Here is a 24378-nt window from a genome sequence, read left to right on the forward strand (position 1 = left end):
GCACAGCGAGAGAGCTGGCGAACTCGAATTCAATAACTTTAACGAAGCTTTACGACGAGGCTTTCGAAATTCAATAGGCCTCCACTCGAGAGAATCGATATTCCTTCTTTACTTTCTTTTTGCTTCGCTTTCGTTTCGCTCGTTTCGATCGTATCGTATCGCGTCCAATCGATAGATATTGAACACGTTGGCGATCGGCTCTGTTGAATTTCTTACATTTGGAGCGAAACTTGCGCCAGAGAGAGAGAGAGAGAGAGAGAGAGAGAGAGAGAGAGACGCACGTGTTTGTACATTAAATACGTACACGTCCCACCACGTTGACAGATCAGCTTGCAGAGGTAAACAATATGATAAACTCATATCTGCTGATGACATCATCGATAATGTAAGGTATTTACTCACAACGATTACATCCATCCGTGAAACGCAATCGAATAATCCGGGAATTCTCTGCAAATATAAATCAAATAACAAGCCGGATAACAAAATCGAATAGCAAGAGTCGTCTGGATCAAACAGCAAGTGCAAAGTAATCCTCTCGCAAAGTTCTCTCGAAACGTTTTGTTTAACAACGATAAAACGAGAGGAAGAGATAACTTCTCACGCGATAACTACGTTTTTACAAGTAAAATCGGGGTTCTCTGTGGAAATTCTGTGTTTCTGTTCAATCAACCGACCGACGAAATAAAACTCCAATAGAGACTTGTTACATCTGCTAGACGCGGTAACGCAATGTTTCCCTTTTAGGTGTTTTATGTACGTTCTTTTTTCTTTTTTTATATTGCGCGTATTACGCGTATCTTTGCACCTTTAAATTTTCCACAAATGCACAAAGGGCCGCGCTTCATATAAAAATAGAGTACCTTGTGTTCAACGCGATAATAGAATGATAACAGGCGAAATGTAATAAACGTATCTCTGGTGTGTCTCAGAACTGATCCAACATTCGAGAATTAATCATTCGCGACAAAAATAATTTTAAAATACTCTGAAAGCACAGTCCCATTAACAGTTTGGACATTAAATGTTTAAACTGCTGCAAACAACGATAAAGTTTCTACTCTTCTATGCCTATGTCTTCACTTTTCCACCTTTTACGGCGACGTGAAATGAAAACACCTTATTAGGATAAATCGAATGGTGTATTTTAAAAGCTTCGAGCTTCAAGCTCGTTATACAACAGTTTTGTACAACGTGTCCGAATATCAAAGTGAGTGTCAACCGTAGCTTAGAAAAACTTACCGAGAAGCCGCTACAAGCCACGTTCGATTCGCATTCGAATGTTTCAATTTCTCGCGCTTGTTAACAGTACTCGATCGTATCCAAATGAAGTGGAAGGGCAATCAAAGAGCTCGTGACTCGATCGCGAGAAGCGGATCACGTTGAAAAAGCGGAGACCCGGCACGGAAAAAGCGGCGAGAGTCCCGCGGGATGATGAAAGCCGGCGACAGGACTCGAAGCCGAAGGAAGCCGAGCGAACGATTAACGAGCGTCACACATTCGTCAAACCGTGGGCCAGAGCCACCGGGTGATACGTGTAACGAGCTAATTAACTTAATTTATCGCCGTTTGACGGAGATCCAATCGCAGATGCGCGGCACGTTAATTGTACGTCCATTAGCTACCGATACGATCGTATATACCCGTGGCCCGTACTCTCTAACGATCGCTTTACAGCTCGTTTCGCCGAGATGCCTCGGCTACGTGCACGATTCACTCGGAATCGCTCTCCGGTCGCCTCCGCGATTTTCGATTTTTTCATCAGCAGGATTTGCCTCGTCCCAAGCTGGGAAAAAAATCTTCCTTACGCGCAGTATCTGGCGGACAAACGACCTCCGATCGAGAACGTTTCATCAACGCGAGAACAACGTGCGACAGGATGCACGGTGTAATTAGCTTCTCTTTCCTTCTTCTTTCTGCCGGTCAAAGAGTGTTGAAACGACGAACGATAATGTATATGGTCGGCGTCCGTTTAGGACCGACCAAGTTTCGTGCCAGTTGATTCTATATAATTATTACGAATGAGACTCGTACACGAGCGTTGCCCGAGAGACGTTCGATCCTGGTTCGAGCCTGATTACACGCTACGAAGTATAATAATAAGAAAGCAGCACGTGTCTGTAATTAAGCAAAAAGGTGAGCCAGACATAATTAGGAGTTACGATCCCGTTGGGACCCCTACCGGCCACTTTTCATCAGCTGTTCCCTAAGCTGTTGCCCGACGTTACAAAACGAAATTTCAACAAGTTTGGGTAAAGTGCCAACGTACATGCGCCGGAGCACTATCTCAAACACCATAATTGCCATCCATCGAACCATAATTGGGATTAAAACAACAATCCAATATTCCTTTCCTAGCCCCCGTGACTACGTGTCTGTCTGTCCAACCCCCCCGTAGGATATGTTATAATTCCCTGCCAAAAGTCCCGTTTACGTTCGAACTTCAGCTGAGAGCTTTCGAACTGGTGTTGGGATATCAGCGAGAGTGGCAAAGGTGTAGCTTGTGTACCTGGAATGTACCCTCCCTTTCCATTCGCTGGCCGGCAGGGCCAGCCGTGTGTCGCAGCCACGGGCACTTAAATTCTCAGGGAAGCGAGCAAGGAAAGAGAAACGTCGGAGCACAGGAGAGTACAGGAGAGGACAGGAGTAGAGTGCCGTTGCGACGACGGCGTAGCAGGGGGAGGGGGAGGACGAGCACCAGGAGGCGGAGGACAAGGGGGTGGTTGGGTGGAAGGGACCGAGAGGAATGGTACGGAGAGACACCCGCAATTTCGTGATTGCTTTTCAGACGACACTTTGTACACCCATGGACAGCACCAACCAACTCATTACGGTAATGACACGTGTGCATCAATTCGCATTAATATTCTAATGGACGTCAGGGAGGGGAGGGAAGAGAGAGAAAGAGAGAGCAGTTCGGGCACATACAGAAACATGGTAGGGGAATGAAAGGGACCGCTAGTGGGGAGAGGGGGGAGCACGGGCGGATGTGGTGGGGCGGTGAGGGAGAGCACGGATGAGGTCGCGTGGGAGTCGTGGCTGGCGGAGTGGGGATAACCGTGGAGGGGAAGGGAAAAAGCTGTAGAAAGGAGGCAGCGAGATGAAGGGAGACGGTACGCTATCTTGCGCATAATGCCAATTAATTAATGGATACTGTGCCCCGTGCCTCGGCTCGATATTATGTAACTGGTGCCTAGGACGGCTGTTATCGATTTACGGTTTCGTTGCCGAGGTGAACGTAAGTAAGTCTGCCTCTGCCGCCGCCGCCGCCGCCGCCGCCGCTCTACACGGACTACGGACCCGGTGGCTCGTTAGAAGTGTACGAGCAACGGACGCCACGTCGCTCTCCGCGACTCCGGGCCGTTCTCTCGTGGATCGCGCCGATCCCTTCTTGCGACACACGCTCGATTCCAATTCGATCGGCACTTTGTATCTTTAGTTATTTATTTATTTTTTTTTTTTTTTTAATGAAAACTGTTTTTCTGAAAAACTTTTATACATGGGGTGAATAAAAAATTAACGAGGTATGAGGTTCGAAACGAATAAAATAAAATACGAAATCACAACGACGAGAGTTCGACGAAAAGCAAATGAAAAAAGACCGATTAAAGTACAGCGCTAGCTAATGAAGAAATTCGGGTGATACTTCAGTTTCACGTCGCTTGGAAAAGAATGAAAGGGTCGCATTGAAAGTTAACTTGTACACAATACGACAGATTGTGTGACCAGTGTCGTTCGAAAGAGCGGTAGGAAAACGTTTAACCGACAGATCGATAAGTCACGCAGGGGACGTAAATAATTTAGACATAGGTATAGTCGTGTGTAGGAAGACGGCAAGCTCGATAGAATTGTACTCCTGTCGTCGAATGGAGGGCCCGACGATTGAACGCCCGTTGCAAATAACGCAATTTGTGGCTGCAAAGTTAACGCACGATGTAAGTAAATTGACGATATTACACGTGCATGTAAGAAAATTGTTCGATTAGGTCTCAAGTGAATCACCAGTGGAAGAGAAGCAATAAAATGCAGTCACGTAACGTTGCAGTACGCTGGAATTTCTTCAAAATTATTATTTACTTACTCCAAAACTTCTCCACGTGAAACATTCATGAAAAATAACTGTATCCCGTAGATCGTTGTAGGCACGTAGGTTGGTTTTTCGGCCAGATGAAACGAAATGATAAATTGCCCTGGACAAACACGAAGGAGACGTGAAGGAATGATTTTGCAGTCCGAGAAAATGCTGCTTTAAATAAGTACGATCGTAAGAATGGCAAGCAAACGAATAATAATTGACGTGGAAAAAAAAAGAGAAGAAAAAAAAACAGGACGCGTAATAGAATCAGTCTCTCTTTCCCCCGTCGGTTGGAGGCGGAGAAGAAATATCTGGTTTATGCGTCACTTCCTTGTAGTTCATCTATCTTCGTTCTCCGAAGATTAATAGCCACTTGATAGATTATAACCGAGTTATATTTAACAAACACAAGTAGTCGTTATCCGCCGTCGTAATGTTATCACGAATATGTAATATCGGGGAAATTCCCTGTTACAACTGCAATTATCGTTAGAATACTATTACGTGCCCGAAATTACGATGATTAGGGAACATGAGTAGCTAGATTCGCAAAATGTCAGAGAAATATCAGCTAAATTCGGGGAGCTACGGTTACGTTTTCAAACAACAGCTGCACTGATAAAAAACGCTGATAAAAGAAAAAAAAGAATATTGAAACATTAACGCGATTGATCCGGTAAAAATTCCATTAAGGATCCTGCGAGTCCCCTTCAGAAAGGAATATCTCTGAAAACCAGATCTCGTCTGGATAAATAAATAAAAAAGGGAGAAAAAAAAAGAAAAAGAAGTAAGAGTAAAGAACGAATAAAGAAAGAGAAAAAGAAACACGCGAAATACTTCGTTGAACGCCGAACTCGTTCGTTCGAAGTGGTTCGAGGCAAAGTCAAGTGCATTCCCAAAGAATCGAAGAAGATCCTCTCGGGTTAGTTGGCTGAGATTCTCGTCTGAGAGCAGAGAGAGAGAAAGAAAGAAAGAGAGAGAGAGAGAGGGAGAGAGAGGAAGAGAGAGTCTCGGAAGCAGGGGGTAAGATTAATGCGCGTTGCTGAGCCGAGGCAGTCCATCAGCCGCTAATGCAACGGGAATCTCGTTCGAAACGTTAACAAAGTTAACGCGCGGTGGCCGCAGTCTCACGCAAAACGCACGTCATCGGCCGTAATGACCGATTACGCGGGACGAGTGTCATCGTCATGGCCTGCCGGCGTGACGATGGCGTTGCAACGTAACGCCTAAACCGCGCGCGCGGATCGTTATTGAATTATGCGCGATGCCCGTAATCGAATGATCATTATTAACGGTTAACGAGCCGCGTACGAAAGCGGTGGGGAGGAGGTGGTTTGTTCTGCCATTCCAACACGTGGAGAAAGAAACGTTATTTGTTATTGACGTTGTTATCACTTGCGATTAACGATTAAAATGTTTCGTTTGATGTCGAAATTACAATGCAATTACATCGAAGGACCGATTTATTTTTTATGTCTCCTTTAACGAGCGTTAAAAAAAAAGAAAAAGAAAGCGAAAACAATGAATCTTAGATCGTGAATTTCAAGTTACACGAGAGTTTTAAAATAAAATAATCGTCTCTCAATTGTACAACTGAAACAATACCTTAGCAGACGTGTCCAAGTGTCGTTGAAGTTTTTACATCGAGAGAAATTTTTACATCGAAGTCACATTGACGTCTGTTTGATTTATCTTGGAATTCCATTGGATAGAAGGAAAGACGGCTGTATCGAGTTTTGAAACGCAAACCGGTCCGAACTGGCTGTTCCATCAAATTTCGATATTGTTCGAAAATCCGTAGCCGCGACACGCGAAATTTACGTCTTCCTCGCAGTGTTTGTAATGCGAGTTACTGTTGTTGCTGCTGCGAAATCGATTCAGATGGGCGGAATGTTGTTAACGCGTTTTAGCTTTCAATTTTGAACGCGACATTTGCTGTCTATTGTGGAATAGTCCGGCGCAAGTACAGAACAGACAGAGACCGAGGGACATGCATTCGACCGACTCTTTCGATACTCCTACTGTTCGATTTGTTATACACAATCGTAATCGAACATCGTGACGAAATAAGAAAAAATTTCGTCGTGCCGAAGTTTATCGATTCTTAGATAATACCTTGGTGCGATATATTCGTCAAATGTTCATGAAATTCAGAGAAAATATTAATCTTCTTGCTAAATTCACTTGCGCATTCTAAAGCATGTATAACACATGTACGAAAACTATATAAAAAAAAACTTGACTTCAATAAGAAGATAATGAGACAAATGAGACAAATTAAGCTACAAGAAAGTTGCATTAATTTCGAGTCAATGGTATCTTGAATTTCTAAAAATAAACGTTAAATCATCGAAGATTGAGCAGCGTGTTTCATTTCCAACCCACGCAATGCAAATGTCTTCGAAAATCGAGTCGTGAAAGGACTGATATTTCGCACCGTGTTTTTTTTTTTTTTTTTTTTTTTCTTCATTCTTTGGGTCTCTTCGCGATTTATTTTACTTCGTTTGATTCTCGGTCGTTGTGCACTTCGTTCAGCCACGGTGGCCACGTGGTTGACTCATCGTTATTATAAAAAAATAGAGAAAGCGTTTCAAGCTTGAGAGCACCGATCTCTCGAGAAGCGACCACTTGACTTCGTGAATGGCAGTCGGAGGTGAATGAAAACACGAGAAGATCGAATGCTAAAAAATTTCGACTCGAATTTTACAAAACGAAGGCCAGAAATATTCGGAATCATGATCGAATCAACAAGTCAGAATCCGTTAATTCCCGAAGATTTAAATTGAAGGACAATTTCTTTCAAGAAATGTCTAAGCACAAGTAGTAGAAATTCTGTCTCTTTGTAGTGAAATTCTGATTATCAAAGAATTTAATCGTAGTTGTAAACAGTATGCGACGTTGAAAGTTATCTTAAGCAAGCAAAAGATAGACGCTCGCCGTGAGAAAGTATGTAGTTCCTGCGAAACGTGTAACAGTTTTCCATGATAATAATTCATTATAAAAATTGGCCTTTACAATATCGCGGAGCGTTCCTCCGTCTAAATACCAGAGAACCGTGGCGATCATTTACACTCATCAATTACCATTGTACATTCTCCGCACTTTCTCCACAGCAGCGGCGTTTGTAATTCTTCCAACAATACGCTGACGGCCTGCCGCGTTCGCGATATTCCCCAATAACGTTCCCACAAGTCGATTGCCAATTAACCCCGTTTAAAGTTCAAATCAATTTCGTTACCACGTCGTAAAGCAAAATTTTAATTGTACGAACAACGTCGAAATTGGTATACACGCGCATTATTACACCGTCACTGCGTGTCATGCGTCAAAATTCTATGCAAACTGTCGGGCTTTGTTGAAAGCATTTCTTCTTCAGAAATTAATTTGAATTAATTTTTCAAAAATTAATCTACGTCGATTTCGGTCCCAGATACCAATAGTAATGTCAGTTTTAATATTTCAAATTCCCAATTTCCCGCTATAACGTCTGAATACTTAACCATAATTTCATTAGATTTTTAACGAAATTCCATTCTACACTTTGTACTCTGACTCTGTACAATCATCGAAAATTGTACGAATCTTTGAGCTATTTGAAAACCAATCTACATCGATTCAGTTCTCAGCCAAAAACAGCATTGGTTTCACTCGCTTTTGTAACCCCATTCCAGCCAAATCAAATTTCAAATTTTCCGCTGTATCGTCTGAATAGTTAACCATAACTTCATCAGATTTTTAAAGAAATTCCATTTCATATTTCGTACCCGTGGCTCTGTGCAATCATCGAGCTTTTCGAAAACCATCGATTCAGTCCTCAACCGAGCAACAGCATCGGTTTCACTCGCTCCCTCCAATGCCCGTCCCAACTAAACCAAATTCCCAATTCCCCGTTACAGCACCTAAACACTTAACCATAACTTCATCGGATTGCGAATTAAGCTCGCGTAACGTCTGAGTCAACCGTCTCCTCCTCAGCCAAGCTGCAATCTCGGTCACCGATCTGAGACCACGAGGAGATCAAGAAGCCATCCCCTCTTCAAGGCTGCGCTTCAACGCAGAAGACACGCTTCGACAAAGCAGACAACGACGACGACGACGACGACGACGACGCAGATCGAGAAATCCACGCGCACGACGAACCTTTCTTTTTCGTTTCTTTCTTTCTTTCTTTTTTCGTTTCTTGAGTCCAAGGAGGATCAAGCTCCGCGTAACGGGGTCGCGAGTCTTCGTTCACCCCGTTAGATTTCTATCGAGGAGACTATAGTCTCTCCATTCCCAGGCGATCCTCTCTCGCGCTTTATCTCGCCGCGGGATCTCCTTGGGAGATGTCTTAAGAGCACGGAATCAATTACCGCGACTTTCACCGCGTGGGCGCGCCGCGTCTGGCGTGTCCGACTCTCCTACGTGCGACCGTGTGCGTGGCCGTAGGAATTAACAGCGGGTGCGACGTCAGTCAGCCAGAATCAATATCGATCGTAGAAATAGCAGGGATTTTTTTCTTGTGAGTGGGGGTTGTTTTGTTGGGGTGCGTCGGATGCGAAAGAAACACGAATTGACGAATTGTTCGATTGTTGTAACGATTATTGTTCTATCACGCCGAAAATTTGCAATTTCCATCTTGAAAGTTTCCTATGAAATGCATGAAAAAAAAAATCCCAGTCTAGTAATCTTATGATAAATTACGAGATTTAACAAGAAACTATAACGATAACTATTTATTCTAATTTATCATGATAACATCTTTGCGACTACCGTCTTTGCGACTCTTAACAACTGAGAATACAATATATTTTCCGCTATTTTATTTTTTTCTTTCTTCATTTGTGATCAACGTCGCCGCTGTTCAACTTGCTTTTAGAAATATTCACGGCTAAATAACTGTGAAATATATAATGTTTTTTTTTTTTTTTTAAATCAGATGAACGTACAATAAAATAAAAGTTTAAGAGAATAAAAGTTTCGATCCTTTACTGCATTACAAACTTTTACTTCTACTACTGGAATTTTCATCTCTTCGACACAAGTTTTATACTTTGTCGATGATATTAAAAATTACTATTAATACATCTCTATTAATATTATCAATATCGTTAAGATAGTAATATCAAAGCATCTCACAACATAGTCGTTGATGTTTATCTATTCTCGACGCCTCTATCTCGGATAAATCACGCGCGCGGACATCAGAAAACTTACCATTCACGGTGCTTAGTCACACGACGATTAATTAATTATAAATTTGATACGGCGAAGAGTCGCGTGTGTGATTGCGAAAGAAAAATTCCCTACGGCTAATGCCGGGACCGCGGAACCGGTCCCAAGTAGCTGCACGTCCAATCCCAAAAAGCTAATTGCGTTCTCTTTCTCTCGTACCCACCTATTAAACTCTTCGTTCGAACACGAAACGTTCGACCATCCATTTTGAATATATTGTACACCTACACACGCGAGCAAATATTTGCAAAAGCAGTCGGGATATTTCTTTGCCATTTAGCGAAATTAAATTTGTTCGATGCGCGCGCGAGCGCACGACAGCAGTTCGACGACGAGACGAAGTTGGTAAAAATGTTTCACGATTCATCCTGCACGAAAGCACACCCCCGTACGAGCGGGAATTTCACGCGCCTCGTTCTCCTCGGTTCTTGCCTCGGGACTAGCTCCATAAAAACGTTCGTTCGCCGAAAGTGTTTACTCTGTCGCGTGACACTTTTAACGCGGATCTCCGCATTCTTTTATTATCAGTCGTCGTTACGCTGCTCGTACGGGAAACTTGGACGCTTGCTGATTTCGCATGGAACGTCACAATTGTTTTACACAATTAGATACGCAGCGAAGAGCATAATCGAGAACCAGTAATAATGAGAAATCAACTTCGCGATAGAAAATCGTATTTTCATTCTGGGTCTCGATTTCTCAAAGAAAAGAATTTTAACTTTAACGTAACTTTCTCGAAAATTGTCAAAATTCTTATGCCAGTGAAGAATGTTTAAAAAATTTGTTTTCTTTACTGAATACATCACGAGCTCGAAGATTGAATTCTCTTCTTTACAACGACTTCTTAAAACTTGCTAAAAATTGGAGAAAACCTAACATTCCTCAACTTAACCCTAATGTTTTAAAGGTCAATGAATGCGTAGAGCAAGTTCTAAGGGATCGATGTAAAGGGGATTTTGATCTTCAAAAACGATGGTTGATCTAGTTACGTTTTTAATGCTTTTACATACGTACGTTCGAATTTTTATAATTTGTTTTTGGAATTAAACATCCTCGTTTTTCCATTCGCTACATGAAATATCGTTTGAACAAATACAACTCAGGGCTGTTCAAATCGAGTCTTTACGCTGTAAAATTTGATCAACTGGATTGTTACATGATCTTTTGTTACGAGGTTTATAATCATTTGTCAGCAATTTTCCATCGTTATTGGTTCAATTATGCTTTTCACCGTACACGGTTGCTCCCATTAGTACTCGAACATTCAAATATTCTAAATATTGAAAATATCATAATTTTGTTAAAAAAATAAAATTGTGTGGAAATAATAAACCTGAATTTCCTTCAGAGTTTGAAATAAAGAACTACTTCTTTCGAACTATTTTATTGTAAAATGTTTTTATATTATAAGATGTTTTACGTAGCGGATGGAAAAGTGAAGGCACTTTTACTTTCTCGAAAATGCATGAACATTAAAAAACTTTTCTCATGACTGAATCTACAGTGGATTTGAAGATTGAACCCTTCCATTTTACGACGATCTCTTAAAAACCTGATGTACGATTCTTCTTTGCCGTGTTATTGAACTTTGAACATTAAATTTAGACGACGAAAATTCACGAAATCGTAACATTTTTCGTTTATGCTTGTATTTATACAAGATTGCAGAACAATTGTCGTAAATAGAATGGTTGATTATTCAATCCAAACTTTATCGAGAAAACTATGAATTAAATTCATATGAATTGTTCAGAGCTTGTATAACACTCAGTAACAACAAAATATCATAGCATTAGACAGTGTGAGAGTAGCTCTTTGAAGATTTAGCTATTTTCTCCAGTGAGTATCACGCTTAATTTTAATTTCCTAATACTTGATCAAATACTTTCTTAAAAATACTGAATCAAATGTCAATCAATTAAAATATCTACCGTGGCTTCAAACATTTTCACAAAGAAAAAAATATATATATATACCGGGAGAGCAGTATATTATAATTGCATCTTCAGCTGAACCTCATCGGAGAGATTCTCTCTCGTCGAAAGTTCAGCAAGCACATTACGAAAGTCGCTTGTTTACGATACACGACGTGAATCTTCGAAAAGATACGATTTATAATCGACGAGGAATTTCATCGAGTCCCACTGATGAAAGTCGTTATTCGCGCAGCCTGTATAAAGAGGCGGAGGGGGAGGAGAGAGTGAGAGAGAGAACGAGAGCGAGAGAGAGAGAGAGAGAGAGAGAGAGAGAGAGAGAGAGAGAGAGCACGGGATCGTTCAGTTTGCCGATCGGAGTCGTTAAACGTATCGAAAACCGAATTTAATCTGCCGGAAAATAGACGGTGGAAATTTGTTCCGAATATCATTTGATACCGTATTATGGTGGCCAGAGAAGGAGGGAACACGGACGGAATGTTTGCACGAAACTGTAACGCGCCCTCTCTCTATTTCTATTCAATTCGTAGCGGCAGACTTTATTTTGGCCAAAGCCTCCGGATCGTTGTTTGTTGTTTGCCACCATTCCCCTCACACTCCCACCCGTTCTCCACCCCATACAGTACAGTTTGTAACTCAAACATTTCTTAAACTCTCTCGCTATCACACAAAGAATCACGCTGGATCGTTCGATCCAATTGATCCTATTTGATCATTCTTGGCTCTACGTGAAACGTTTCAACCAGTCGATCGAAATTTTCAAGTTTAACGAGCGAAATTTGCACGAATGATCCATTTATCTTTCACAGCTGGCACTGGGGTTAATAGTGAAGAAAAAGTTCAATGGGTGAAAATCCTCCTCGTGCACGAGTGGTGACTTTCGATTCCAAGCGAGTTTCGTTCGAGACAATCGGGGAGGAAGCGCAATTACTGGTCTTGAACGAACCAATTAACGCCGGGGCCGCGTTATCGAAGCGCAATGCCTCAACTCTGCGAAATGGACCGGCCGCGCGGACACACACAGCGCACGCGCCTGCATCAAAGATTCGCATAAACTACCTTCCGTAACAATAGTTAGATATACACGCCAACAATAAGATTATCTTACGGAGTCGTCGGGATATATATAGCGTGTTATCTCTCGCGGTGGAAACTGCACGGAGAGCAGAGAGACGAGACACGATAAAGCTATTCCAACGGCTCACGAAATCCGGCGGTGACCGCAACAGGTTCAATGGCGCCGCGTATCTCTGTAACGCACGATTGAAATTCGCGCGAGAGCGTCGCCGACTTTGCGACGATGGAATTGTCTCCAAGACCAGAGAGTGACGGTCCTCGAAACGCGATCGACCATTAAACATCGGGAACAGAAAGCTAGAAGACGGTTAGTTTGCACGCGCTCAGATTCGATGATAGAGAGCGAAATTGGTGGTCGATTCGAGGTCATTTAGTGATCGAGTTCTCTCCACCGATGTGCAAGTGAAATAAGATAGAAATTATCGTAACAATGTTTGCGTCGCATCGGCGACGAGCGTGGAATGGCACGTTGCCATCGGTGGAAAATATATTTTTCGGTGCTTCGGGCTCCGAAAACTTCGCAATAACAGCCTCGTGTAACGCGGACCAGTATTCAGGAATCACCGTTTTACAAAGGACCAAAATCTAACTATTTCGAGCGATTCACTCCGCGTCCACGGAGTCGAAATCAAATCACTGGAAAACAATCGAGTCACGCAAAAAAAGTGGTGGAGGCAACAACAGAAAAACGAGAGAGAGAGAGAGAGAGAGAGAGAGAGAAAGAGAAAGAGGGAAAAAATTACCGACCATTGTACTCCGGACATTTCCCGCTTCGATTCTTCGCGAGCAGGTTATTTTCCGCGGTGACTGTTTAATGGCTGTGATTCGATTGGAAGATTACGTCACGTCAGTGTCGACGCGAGGTGTCTGGTAATTGACGATGTCCTCCCGATAATTCTGGCCGTTGACTGGCCGCCGGCCAATCCAATATTTGTAAATCTAAATGCGGATGCGCTTAAAATTCGATTCCGCAGGTATACAGGTCGGCATACCTTGCCGGTACGCTTGGAACGATGCCGCCGCTGCCAAAAATACACCCGTCTTAGAGGAACAATCCACCCTTAACTAACGCGTCCCGAGAACGAAGCATTATGCTGTATCGCCTGTACTCGATCGAACAATCGAGTTCGACGTATGGGGATATTTACTTTGTGAAATTCCGCTCGCTACTTCGTGCTAATAAACCGGATTGAAACGGAGGAAGAAAGAAAAAAGAAAAAAAAAGAAACCGGTTAATTTGCGATAGCGATGTGAATCAATAATACTCGAGAGATCGATTCGCAAAGTCAGAAAGAGAGAAAGAGAGAGAGAGAGAGAGAGAGAGAGAGAGAAAGGGGGGAGGCTGTGATTCGGCGATCGCGGAAATTAATGTTTTCGCGTTGTGAAATTAAATTCCACCGGGGAAAAATTGCTACGGAGCTTTCGTTTGTCAATGGAGTGATTGTTGGTAGAGAGCAAAACGCATAAATCCTAGTCGGATATTTCCCAGATGGAGTAAATTGCACAGCTGATAACTAATCGATCGCGGTGGTTTATTTAGAACGTAACGTCTTTCGATTACCGATTCGATTTCGATGTTATCACTCAACTGGTCTCCATAAGTCTTCGCAGCCGAAGCACATGCGATTCTCGGAGCCCTTCGGTGCATACAGTCGAATAACCTGCAATATTCGGTTATTCTACGTCGACTCGTTAAACGCGATTATCACGCACCAAAATAAGACAAATAAGACACGGGATTGTACAAATAATTCAAAAAACTTGCGCAGATCTTGCTCCAATGCCAACGAACGTGTGAAGAATGAAATGAGAATCTACTGTCATCAGGGAATATTTGGAAACGAAGCCTTCAACTGAATTCAACAATTCAATTCCTCATCAAGTCGTTCGTAGATCGATCCACAAAGTTCGAAGAGAAGAAACTCGATCCAAAATCTACAATATTACTCAAGAAATGTCTATCCATTTGTTGAGTAGAATTTATTGTTAAAGCTGGATATTCAGGAATCAATCGTGAATACCTGTTAACCAAATCATCGCCACCGGTCTGCAACTGTTGCATAAGACTCGAAAATAGTACAGCTCTGACGTCCCAAAATCACTATGATGCCCAATAACAATAACCAATGCGACATCAAGTCAGAAGAAAAAAGAAGATTACTGATTAACTGACACGCGTTTCTTCTCTCTCAATTCATATAAAAACGAATTCGTTGTACCTTGTCACTTGTAGATTGGGAATTAACAGGTTCTTTTCATTTTTTTAAAAAATTCGAACTCATATATTTATATATACATAGACATAAAAGATTATCTATTTTGGTGGAATTTTTATGGAAAGAAGCAGAGAGCACTTGGGAACAATTTCGAACAGCGATCGCGGAAAAGATATTTTAAGATATTCTGGTAGAATAAAAGTTTCACGAGGAACGAGTTATTTTAAAAACATTTAATTGAAAATCCATTTTTATCCAATCGATCGCGCTATTCGCTGGAATAGCGTTCAGTGTCAGTATTAGCTACAAATATTGAGAACTTTTTTAATATTGACGCATAAATTGTCTGTTCCTCCTGATAGAAAAACTTTTATCTTTATATTTCATAAACTCTGCTCTGTCGTTTTAAAAACGTTTGCTTTCGAAAATATTTATCTATCTGTCCTCGTCGGGACACTGCAAGAGAACACTTTTCTACGACCAACGTTTCCAAAAAGTTCCTTAACCCTGATTCTAACAGATATCCTTCGGTTCGAATAATTCGATTCTTACAAATATTTTCGATAATATGAAAATTGAAGAATTTCTTTCACCCCTAGGACCGTATTTAAGCATAAGTTTGTTGCCAACCAAATTTCTCGTTTCGTAAATTTCTTTTTGTAAATTTTGCCAATTGCCAGTCAATGGCAGATTTTCCATCGTTAGATCCTTCGTTCGAACGAGTGAAAGTTCGTGGAAGCAGCGACGATTGCGCGTGGAAAAACGATCGGGACCGATTAACAGCGTCGAACTGGTTGTTCGTTGGAAGATGGTGGACCGGATGGGGGGAGATGGTGTCAAGGCCGATATATCGAGCGACAGAGCCACTTTACGGGCCGGTATGCGCAGGTATTTCGGCACTTCCGACAGAGTCGTTTGTCAGCATTAGAGAGAGAGACGGAGCCGGTCGATCGGAATAAGCCAATTTTCCGAGCGATTTCTTATCGGCCGCCGCTGATCGTCCCCCCCGTGATCCTGTCGCTTTAGCTACTCACGGGACTCTCGTCACGTGTCGTCTCAGTGTCGAGCACGTTTTATCGGTGGTAGTTAAACGATCGCTAGGCGCGACTTCGCTCGCTCGCGTGTCTTCTTCCGTTCTTCCCGACACCGTGGGCTTGCTTCTCCCGCTCGGAGCCATTTCTTGCCCCCTTCGCTCGAACTTACTTCCAAGCTATTTCTGAACGAAGGTTGAACGTTTTCAGCGTGTGTCGAACATGTTACGCAACGACACGTTGCTTGTTTACTTGTAAACGCTTGTGCGAAGATAAAGAGAGAGAGAGAGAGATTTGAAGAGAAATCTCGGCGTTAAGTGCCGGTTATATTTAGACATTAACGATGCGATTAGGAAGATTCACTGTCGAACTAAACAGCCTTTTATCCTTGTTCGAGTACTCTTGCATAATTGGACTAGAGTTGTGCAGTTTCACAGTTCTATTAGGTTGGCCAAAAGGTGTGCATGCGAATGAGAGACGAATTTTTCGTGAGAAACAAAAGTTTTATTAATATATCGATCACCTTTTGCAATCTTTCGAGCAACTTCGAGGTTCCTGTCTTTCTCGACAGAAAACAGTTCCAAAACTGTGATTTGATATCCTCATCAGCAACAAACCAATTCTGACACTGTCATAGTTTGAAGGCTTCCTCGCCATAAACGTCAGATAATTTTTTATTAGCTCGCACAGCGTCTTTTCTCCTTTACAGAGATAATATAGGAAATCAACGCCATGCCACCAATTGTTCACTTCCTTTTTTTAAAAATAATCTTGATAATTAGGCATCAGATTACAGAAAGAATCTGCGACTTAAAATGAAGTTAGTTTTCAGATCTTTTATATCTTAAAATGTATATATATGTGTGTGTGTGTGTGTGTGTGTTCATCTGTTAGAAAAAAACACAATTACTTTTTGGCCAACCAAATAATTTCTAATTATCAGAATCGGTAAACTTTACAAATTCAAACAAATAAAAGATAGTACAGAAGAGAAAAATGAAAGAAAGTGCAGAAAGAAATTTACTTTTTCTTTGCTTCAACTTGCTGTTTTAAAAAAGGTCGTGTAAATCTTGCGACACTTTAGTATAACTCCTTTTTTTAAAAATAATCTTGACAATTAGGCATCAGATTACACAATGAATTTACTTAAAATGAAGTTTATTACGTTTTTAGATTTTTTATATCTTAAAATGTATGTGTGTGTGTGTTCATCTGTTAGAAAAAAACGCAATTATTTTTTGGTCAACCAAATAACTTCTAGTTATCAGACTCGGTAAACTTTACAAATTCAAACAAATGAAAGATAGTACAGAAGAGAAAAATAAAAAAAAGTGCAGGAAGAAATTTACTTTTTCTTTGCTTCAACTTGCTGTTTTAAAAAAGGGTCGTGTAAATCTTGCGACACCTTACTATAACTCATCCCTTTCATCCACCAGCATTTATGTACCGTACTTATCCTCTGAATCTATCTTTTATTCTATTTGAAATTTCTATCCTTTCGCACCTGTTTCCGTAACTTCACGTTTATCTTACTATCTCTCAGTACCATAGTACTGTCCTTGATTTTCAGATAGTTTCAACGTTCTTCTCTTTCTTTTTTTCTCTACTTTTCGCGGAAGAGGAAGATTCGAGTGAAAAAATAAATTCAACCAACAACACGGACATTTTTAAACTTTGAAATTTGAGAATCTGAAGGACTGAGATCCACCGAATTCTATAACCAACTCGGTTAACCAACGATTAAAAGTTGAAATTATAAAACGAACCTTCGTAATACGTAAAATCCAGTCAGTCTGTTTCCCGGAGAGGATCTCCAATGAGCAACGCGATTAAACCAGTAAACCTCTACCCTCGAATAAGCCATTTTTTCTTTTTTTTCCTTCTTTTTGTTTTGTTTCGAGAATTCGCGCAAGAAGGCCGGTATCTAGGGAGGTTCTAAATTTCGCGGCTATAGTTTCGAGGGGTGGCATCGGCCGGGAAGATAGGAGAGATTTAATTAAGTTCGATCGAGCCGGCTGGCGTTGAAACGGAACAGAGCTGGCCGGCGCGTTCCCATCCGGGCCAGGATCCCACGATTTCTACAAGAAGTTTCAATATATCGGCCGAGATGATAAGGCTTTAGTGGGCTGTAAATCATCTCGTATCTAAGTGGCCGCGAAGCCGAGGGATTCTCGAGGAGGAATGGCCGGTTGTTCCGGCTCGGCCGACGGCATTAATGAATTTCCATAATGGCGCGATAACAGTGTACACAGTGGGCCATTAATACGCACTCGCGCGATCTTTACGGGCGTTTCACGCTTCTCGTAAACCTCGTTCGCTCGCGCGCGCAATTTGCCCCTGCTCCCTCTTTCTTCGCTGTACTCGACCTTGTTACTCGACTTCTTTCACACACTGTTTCAGTCATTTCCGGCTACGGCGACATTTCACACCGACGCTTCTTTGCGACAAAAAGTTACGCTATTAATAAATGCGCGACATAGACGTGTAAGGGAGGATTTTCATTTCTTTCACGCTGTTGCAGAGATTCGTTTAGAGATTCAATGTACAAAGTACGAATATGAGTAAAGTACAAATTCTTCATTACACTCAAATTACGTAGAATTGTAACGGCGAATTTATAGTAAACCGAAACTGTCGCAATCCCAAAAGAAAAAATTGTACAAGTGACAGGACTTTACGTTTGAAAATTCATTCGAAATCTACGAGCTATTATCGTAGTACTATTTTTTTCTTTTTCTTGCGCGTAATGAATATTTGAAAGAAGAATCCTTTCACGGGGGAATAAATCAGTATTCACGATGGAAGCGGTTAAAAGCGTAGAGTCCCAAGGAATCGGATTACGAGAAGGCGAGGGAAAACGGCGAGGGACTTCCACTCGGTTGCCCGTGAATAGTTTCCAATGGCCAGGGCCTTAAAGTCCTTTTCTCGAGGCTCGATGAAAAAACAACAAAGCGACTGGGGCGTTCACAATGGCCAGGCCTCGGGCCCCGTTTCTCTATTTGCGTTTACAATGAAGAACAGACGACCCGCGGGATTCGTTCTCATGCGCGGGTGACCGAGAACTCCACGTCTCGCCTCATTTCAGGAAAATTTACCAAATTTTATACTTTGTTTAAAATTTATCCCACTGGATGCACCCCTGCAATGTCGAGGATCCTTTTTTCTCTAATTTCTAACGCTTCTTAGTGTTGACCGAGAAATACCAAGTTTATGTACAGTTAATAACCGGACATTAATAATTTAAACTGCTACAAATTTGTAAAAAAAAGGTCGTAAAACAATAAATCTCTAGTTCCTTTTCGAAGTCTGAAATTTCTACTTTCAGAATACACCATTCAATTTATTCTAAGGACACTTTTCTTCTCGAAAATGGTATAAATTGTCATACTGTGTAAAAGTAAAAAATAATTAAAAAAATGTTTTCACAGTTAAATCTACGATTAAAGCTTCCTAAAACTTGACGTACACTTTTTCTTCGCCACTTTGAATATTGGACAAAACCGATGAAAATATCGGGATTTTTTTAATTCTCGTCATCCAAGCTTAATATTCGAAATTCATACAAAACTAAAATTCAAAATGAATAAAATTCGTACATCAAGTTTTAGAAGGTCATTGTAAAGAAGAGAGTTTCAATCTTTAAATCCATTGTAGATTCAGTCATGAAACAATTGTTTCAATATTTTCACATTCTGTGGCAATTCATATCATTTTCGAGAAGAAAAGTATCTTCATTTTCTCACCTGTTGCGTGATATAGAAACACCTTGGAATAAAACGAATCAAACTTCGTTTCGAAAAAATCCAGGTCTGCACGACTTTCTTTGTAACAATTTGAATATTTAATGTCCGATTTTGGAAGTGTCTGAACTGCAGTTTGCTAAGGTTTGAGAAAAGAAAGAAAATTATAAAAAATGATAATGACAAAACTGTACGTTAGACAAAATTGTACGCTAGACCCATTAAGAAACAAAAGGAGAATAAATCGCAACGATACGTCGTTGTTCGACACTATTAGGGTTAACAACGAAGCGCGATTCACGTCTAAATCTCGATGACTGAATCTGTCAAAATTCAATCCTCGTTAAAATTGAATAACTCAGTTCCTCTGTCGAAGCTGAGGCAGAAACTTCGCGAGATTGAAAATCCACAGCAATCCACGTTCATCCTCGCGTGTTGCTTACGTAACCGGTTCGAAACGGCGAGAGGAACGTTTTCTTTAAATCAATTTGAACGCACTAGGCACCTCGTGAAGCCCACGCGTTCGACCAGTTCGACGGTTTCTCTTTCTCTTGGTCGTTCTAATTGAGACCGGCGGCAGGTAACGATAGAAGAAAGAAACCTGCTGCGAGATGCGCAAGAATGAAGAGGTAAACGGGACGAAAATGGGCAAACAAGGAGCGCGCGTTTTAGTTCGACGCTCGTTGCCAACGATGACTAGCAAATACGGGATGTATCTGCCCCGTCCTGTGGGTAGATCTGTCTAGGGAGGATAGTCACCGGACAAACGAGCGCCACGGATACCACGAACAATCATTATTGCGACGACGAGCGCGATGACGACGGAGAACGACCGAGTCTCGAACTGGCGAGGGACGAGAGATCACGCAATCGAGCTCGGAACGTGTTCCCTCGGACTGTAATTGACACCTAAAATTTGTTTTCGATTGATAAACACAGAGATTGAAGTTGAGACCAAGTTTGATCACTTGATTACTAAGTACAAAAATCGTGCATCGAGTATAACGGGTCTAGCTGCAATTCATTTTATTCATCTATTCGGTCATCGTGTTTTATTTCTTAAAAGAGAAATAAAATTTCTGAAAAATTAAATTTCTAAAATTTCCACAAAATAGAATTTCTTTGCGAGAGTAGAATCGTTTCTACATATCGTGAAATATCAAGGAACTGAAGGCACGATATTTTTTGCTTTCGAATTTGAACGATTACTTTGGCCATTAATCATCAGCAAGATCTCTGAAATTTATAAGTCGAACTTCGACGACAACATATGTAAATCTTCGAGTTTTTCGATTCGGTTCGGCGCGCTCGACGACAAGACCGAGGGAACAAAAATGAGGAAACAGGGCTCATTCGCGAAAATGGGAGACGAAATCCACCCACAGGTCAGAGAGGGTGGGATCGTTTGCTTTCATTTAGCGCGGCGTCGATGTTTTCCCGGCCGTGCGCAAATACTCATATCTAACATTTATCAAGCGACACGGCCCGGTTCTAGTCTCGTCAAGATCCATTTGCGCCCCAGGATGCACAGGAGCATTACCGTGTCGTGATGTCAAATACTAACGGCGGAGAAGCGAGTGGTGTCATTACCGGACCTCATAGCAGGCCGTCGCATCTCGCTACCCCCATCCCCGGCCGTGTCCGGCCACCCCCGTGGCCGTATTTCTCCGTTGCGGAACACAGAGCAGCGAACACCGACGCAAACAGGTTGATAGATCTTGATGGAGCACCAAGGCACTCGGCCACCGGCTCTATGCTAAATACTGTCGTCGCAATTAGACGTGCAATTCAATTATAACGGGAAACAAATGCGCGGATGGCTTTGAATACACGTGGCGAGCATTGCAGCACGTTCTTTTGGAAATTCTGCGTGGATTTGCGACGGGCAAATAAGTCGACAACACGTTCGCGATCGAAGTTTCTTACAAAATCTTCACGCACGACCACTGCCAGAATTAAAGATTCTTTGAGAATTGTCGAATCTCCTACAGATTTCTGACAGTTTCTGACTAATAAGAATGCATTAAAATTTGCGACGAACGTGTCAAGGAGACACGTGCAGAGAGAACCACCGTACGGCGGACAGCCGTATGTATGTATTCATGAAATTTCACGGTGTTGTTGCGTTTGAAATATGAATGAACGAGGACTTACCGAGTCGGGAGGCTCAGTCGATTCGACACTCGCGAATCCCGTGATCCCTTATTTCCCAGCCATCTAAGTCACGTGCAGCAGCCGAAAAATTCGCCCGTGCTTGCATATGGGGGATAAGAAAGGTAGATTCAGGACCTGAAGAGAATAGAACAGAACCTGCATGAGGACACGTCCCGCGAACGTTGTTCCCTATACTACTACGTTTAACGTGATTAACATATCCCTACTACTTAATCGAGGACAATTATCTCCAAGATTTTAGCCAACCACTTTGCAAATCCCCACGGGTGGCCCTGAAAATTCTCAGCCTTCAACATGCATCCGTAAGGTGCATACTGCTAACCGAGCGTTAATTCGCGTAACGTGAATGTACTACACGACTCTCTGGATAATACACGCGTAAGAGCGTGGCCGCGAGGATCGTGATTGGCGTGATTGGGGATCGCTTAGGGGCGAAAGCGAATGACGAGTGAAAGATGGAAAAAGAAAGCGTGGAAAACGTGGAGGTAGAGAGAGAGAGAGAGACAGAGAGGGATAGAAAAAAGAAAGGCAGGAAAAAAAAGGCAAGGAGAGAGCGTCTGAGAAGCAGGAGGAGGAGGATGAGAAAGTGAAGAAGAAGAAGAGGAAGGAGGAGGAGGAGGAGGTGGAGGAAGACGGCTGGCATCGAGGGGTAGGGGCTAAGACGTTGTCCTGCCAACAGGTGGTAGCAACCTCATACTACCCAGCGCTGCTGCTTCAGCACGGCAGCTCAACCCCTTTTTCACCCTCCGTGGCAGCAACCACGACGATAACCCGCGGCGACACCCGATAAAACGGGCCGTAGAGAGGGTTGGAGGTCTTCTACGATGCCGGGATAAGTGGGTCGTGGCCGGGGAACGGAAAAGAAAAACACCGGAGGGATTATCGGTCGTGGATACACTGCCACCCTCTCCTCTCCTCTCCTCTCCTCTTCTCTGCTATCTCGCTCACGCCACGCCACGCCACGCCGTGCCGTACCGTACCGTACCGTGCCATGCCATGCCACGGCGCGGCGCCCCTTTAACGAAAGAAACTTGCTCTTTGCCGGCAGCAGCACGTGCACTTGCTTCGAGACGACGCGACGCTCTGCTTACGATTCTCGGCCAAGACTCTCTCTCTCTCTCTCTCTCCCTCTTTCTTTCTCATTCTTTCTTTTATTTTCTTTGTCTCTCTCTTTCTCTTTCTCGACGACATGCTTCCACGAGCGGGACGCTCGAGTGGCTTGTATTTTACGAGCCGGGGATTTTGCGGTCTCTCGGGGGAAAAGACAACCCCCTCTCAGTGTTCCTTCTTGTCTCATGCGCCCCATGCCGTCCTGTTGGCAGTCACCGCGTAAGTCACGTCGCGACGCTCGGCCAAGGGGAATTACCGGGGCAAAGGCTCGACCAGCTGGAAACGCCAGCGTCGCGATCATTCTTCCCGCGGTCCAGCTGATTTCCCGATTCTCTTGCGGTTTTCGATCTCCTCCCTTGGCGACGTTGTTTTACTCCGCTTGCTTAACCCTTTCGCTATTCAGATTCAACAACATCTCTTCGCGAAGTGACGACGCCTCGCGCAAAAGAAAATGAGGAATTTCAAAAATTCCTCTCTCGCGAAAAGGAGACTCGCAGACGGAATTCGTTTTTCCGCGGCTGTCGAGCTTCCCTCGGTCGTGGTAATTTTAACGAAGACGCCGTCACGGGGGAGGGGGACGATCCAATGCAAAAGATTCGGTCGTCTCAAAGGAAAATCTTAACGAGCAGGAACAATGAACCCATGTGAATTATTGCACGGCACAAAGCGGCCGTGTTTTCGCCGTTTAATAAAACGCGGAATGAATTAAACGAACGGCCTCTCCCTTCCACCCTTCCCACCCTACGGCTTTTTTTAATAACGAGACACTCCCCTGGTGTCCTTTTGTTTCACTCAAGGCGCTCCCTTCTGTGTCGTTATTCAACCAATTATCTGACACTGATAACGAGATCGCTCTAAACATACCCAGTCTCGATTATCGATCGACTGTCCGTCCCGTTTATCAACATCTAGTCTCTGTCTAGTGAAGTCTCGCTTCGAGAACGAACGTCTCCGCACTCCGGATTCATACATTGAATCTATTTTTGGTCAAAGCGTTGATTAGTAATTTCAAGTTTTGATAGACACATATTCCCCATTTTTCGATACAAATTGCTCTTTTAATTCTTATATACTTTTCATTATGTCAGACAGCTGGATTAACGTGTTTTATATGGCAAAACTAGGTTTGATAATAATAACCAGAATTTGTCACACGGCTAACAATTACTTTGATCGGACAGATTTCTTTAGAAATATTATTCCAGCTACAAATATTGTATCTCCGATGTTGCCTGAATTTCTCTCGCTGCTTCTAAATTTCTCGTCAACCTTTTTCTGATTGTATTTCACTTACTATTTTGCTAACCGTGACGTAATTTTATTTTTTTAATTGCTATTATTGAAATAATTAAAAGCGTGATTATTCGTTTTCTTTGGGTTGATCAGTATATTACTTTCATAATTCATATTAATTAATAATTCATAATTCATATTAATTGCTATTAACCCTTTCACCTATAACATCCAGTGAGACTCGTGATAAGAAATTTGAATCAAACATAGGAATTGAGTGGTGAGTTTATCTAAACATAAGAAACACGAGTCAGGTATTCGTGATTTATAATGCAAATTCATTATTGCATTAATTTTGGCCACATTCAGACGTGCAAACATATTGTCTCAAAGTATTAACTCTCTGCCGGTTTTTCAAAAAGTTAATAATTTAAAATGAGCATTTATTTACAAATTGGAATAAGGTATTACAGGCACATTATCTACTTCCAGATCATAAATCATTTTTGTTCACTGACGAATTGATATCTCTCGTGAAAGACTCTGACGCGTAAGCTATTTTATTTTGATACG

At 42.2% G+C, this 24378-nt stretch overlaps 1 protein-coding gene across 4 annotated transcripts in view; it reads right to left on the bottom strand.

Annotated features, from left to right (window-relative positions):
* Window positions 1-24378, bottom strand: part of LOC122527025 (protein pygopus-like) — a 154283-nt gene that overhangs the window by 35625 nt on the left and 94280 nt on the right. For 2 of the 4 annotated variants that reach the window (XM_043650807.1, XM_043650805.1), the window contains one exon: window positions 21442-21576. The exons of the other annotated variants lie outside the window; for them this stretch is intronic. The gene's annotated coding sequence lies outside the window, so the exon portion shown is untranslated. The remainder of the gene's footprint in view (window positions 1-21441; window positions 21577-24378) is intronic. 4 annotated transcript variants of the gene reach the window in all.

Source organism: Frieseomelitta varia, unplaced genomic scaffold (genome assembly GCF_011392965.1).
Source record: "Frieseomelitta varia isolate USP_RPSP 00005682 unplaced genomic scaffold, Fvar_1.2 scaffold_207, whole genome shotgun sequence".
In the NCBI taxonomy this organism is placed as follows: domain Eukaryota; kingdom Metazoa; phylum Arthropoda; class Insecta; order Hymenoptera; family Apidae; genus Frieseomelitta; species Frieseomelitta varia.